Raw genomic sequence first — 3097 nt, 5'->3', positions numbered from 1 at the left:
CTAATCTTTGATAATTAGTACAGCTGCACCTCCTCAGGTGTGAGATTACCTCCTGCACTATCTTTTTCTCACATTCTATCCCCCCACACACAGCAGGTGTGCTAGAGCTAAATTAGAAATAAATGTGCCTCTGGATTAACAAGTCCAGCCACTGACCCAGCTCTGCCAAGCCCATCACTGGACCATGTCCCCAAGTGCCACCTCTGTGTGACACAAAACCATATGGGGGAGTGCCCAGTGTCACTGGCCTGGGCTACAGGGAGGAGGGGACTCCCACCCACCCAAACAGATCCCAGATAAAATATGGGGGAAATCATGGCACTGGGGCAGAGCCTATAGAGCCCTGGGGGGAAATGAGCAGTTATTTTCATATCAAGATTAATCTTGGGCTTGTTAGTTGTTACAGAGGAAATGGACACAGAGCTGAAGTGCAGCCACAGCCAGTGAACTGTCACCAGTCAGCCTAAAATAAATACCCCATTAATGTCTGAGGCTGGAACATGCTGTGGAGTGTTTTGTAACCATATCTGAGCTCAGGGAGCCTCCTGCACACTGCAATGTTTGCCTAAAGCTCCTCTCTTGGTCTGGCAGCAGAGCTGTTTGCATTGGCATCTCTGCCCCTCTTCAAGATCCCAGTGTGAGGGAGAAAAGCAGCTGAAAATGGAGAAGTTGAAATCACACCCCTCTTATGAGATCCCCAGAGGTCCCATTCTCACCCTTCAGAGCAAAGAGCAGCAGCACTTGGTGTGAAAGATGCTTATAACATCTCTAACACGTTCCTGCTAGGAGCTGGAACACATTTTTTGCAACTGCCCTGTAGCAGGACTGAGTATCTGTTTGTCTGAAGGCTTTTTCTCACTCTGTCCTTCACTATGTTGTCTCTTTTGCTGTGGTAGCAGAATCAAACCCTAATCCTCAAAGGATATGAGAACCAAAGTGTTGTCCTGTCTCATGCAGGTCTGTTTGAGCTGACAAACACCCCAAAATTACCAGAAACAGCTGGGGTGTTTACCCAGAGATAAAGAGATGAATTGGGAAAAGCTGAGAGCAGCCCCCAGTGTCAGCAACACCTCATGCAGAGGCTGGAAGGGATCAGCTGGTCCCTTCTATAAGCAAAAGGTCTCAGGCTCTTGGAATTTTCACCTTTCCTGATGCTGCCTCAGCCTCAAGCTGCACCTGTGGGTCACAGTGGGCTTGGGAAAGGCAGTGGTGGAAAGTGCTGGTTTCCAGAGGATGGAGAATGTCCTCAGAAGTGGCTGCCATTAAATACTCAGAAATGGCCAGAAAAGAGATCAGTTTATCAGGTGCTGCACACTTGCAATTACCCTGGTATCAATTTACAGAGCATGTGGGGGTGTCAGTGTTGGTCTGGGTTGTACCTTTCCCCCTTATCCTTCTGTGCTCTGCTCCCAGGTGTTTGTGCAGCTCAGCAATGTGCATTTCCTGGAGGGCAAATCCTCCCCTGAAGTCTCTGCTTGACCAGGGGACAGAGGAGAAACAGAAACTGGGGGGAAAGCAGGGAGGGTCCAAAGCATCAGCTCAGCACTGCCCACAGCCTGTGCAGCTCTCCACAGGGACCTGAAAGGAGATGCCCTTTCCTCAAATTACTGCTCGAAACCCTTGGGCACCCTACCAGGGAATTTTCCCTGGAAGTTTTGTTGTCTGCTATCAAATGGTATCAGTAACTCCCCACAAACCACCCCAAAGCCTGGGATATGGAAAGTGCATGAACAGATTTCATTAGAGGCAGTTCAGTGATTTACATATCTGGACTCATCTGGGTTATGAAAGACTCCACCTTTGATCCATTTACACAGCCCCTGCAGGAAAGTGAGAACACACATCAGTCAGGGATTGCACAGGCTCTCCAGGCTGACAGGCACCCACGAATCTGTGGATTTTGGTTGACATCTGCCTGCTCCCTCCAGCACAGCACAGCCAACCCTGGCACTCCTGTACCCCAAAATTGCACAAAGTGGATATATTTCTAGAACACCTCTAGATAGACAGACAGGCCTTTAGGGCAGGGGGTTCCACTCCAGGATTTAAGGGCAAACTTAATTTTTAATGTGCATTTCTAAAAATAGGGAAGTTACAAGTATAATTAAATTAGAGGTTTGCATTTTTTGAGTCCAGCAAAAATTCAAATACAGCTGGTTTGAGTAGTCATAGAGTAAGAGGAAGTCACTTGTTTCATACAAACTTCTTAAAAATAATAAAAATCAGATCACCAGCTAAGAAGGAATGAAGCTTAATCCTAGACCCTCAGCTTGCACATGGGCTGCACCAGAAGCAGTTAAGGACCCCAGCTGAAATTCAGACCAGCTTCCACAAAAGGCTACTGCAATTCCCTCCATGAGCTATTTCTGCATGTAGAAAAAGCACACTGAACAAATCAGAACTCCCTAAACGTGTGAAGAATTTTGCTTCCCCTAAAAATCATCACTGTGGTGCAGACCTCATTGGAAATGCAACACAGGAAGGAGCTTTCATTTCTGGTAGTTTACAGCAAATCTTTGTGGTTTGGATGGCTGAAATATTTGCAGAGAAGCCTGAAGGACCATCTGTGGCACAGCAAGCTTGTCCCAAGCTGCAGTGCCAGGATGCTGCTGTGGCTCACACTCCCCTGCTCTCAACTTCCTGCCCACTGGGACCCCGTTAGGACAACCTCAGGATGACAAAATTTGGCATTTCAAAACATAAGCAAAGGGCAATTGCAAGAGAGGAGCAGTTTATAGATACAGCCTGCACTTGGCACATGAAGGGTTTTATTCAGTAAAACGTGACACTGGGCTCCCCATGCCTGTGCAGGGAGCAGCAGGTGCTCCCAGGTGGATTTGGAAGGGGAAAAGCTTAGAATGCTTCCAGAGCACATTTCACTCTTCAACACTGCAAACCATCCAGTGTTTCTGAAAACGGCACCCGAATCCAAGAGCTGTGAATTATCAGCTGATGAAAGATAAGAGCATGAAACCACAGCAGTCACAGATATTCTGCCACAACCCCCAGTATCAAATGTTGCAGAAATTTACAATGCCAAAAGAAAAGAACACACCCAAAAATCCCTCCCACAAAACCCACAAATGCAGGCCAGCCA

Source organism: Melospiza melodia, chromosome 14 (genome assembly GCF_035770615.1).
Source record: "Melospiza melodia melodia isolate bMelMel2 chromosome 14, bMelMel2.pri, whole genome shotgun sequence".
In the NCBI taxonomy this organism is placed as follows: Eukaryota; Metazoa; Chordata; class Aves; order Passeriformes; family Passerellidae; genus Melospiza; species Melospiza melodia.
The sequence above is the reverse complement of the archived record's forward strand: the minus strand, read 5'-3'. Positions refer to the sequence as shown.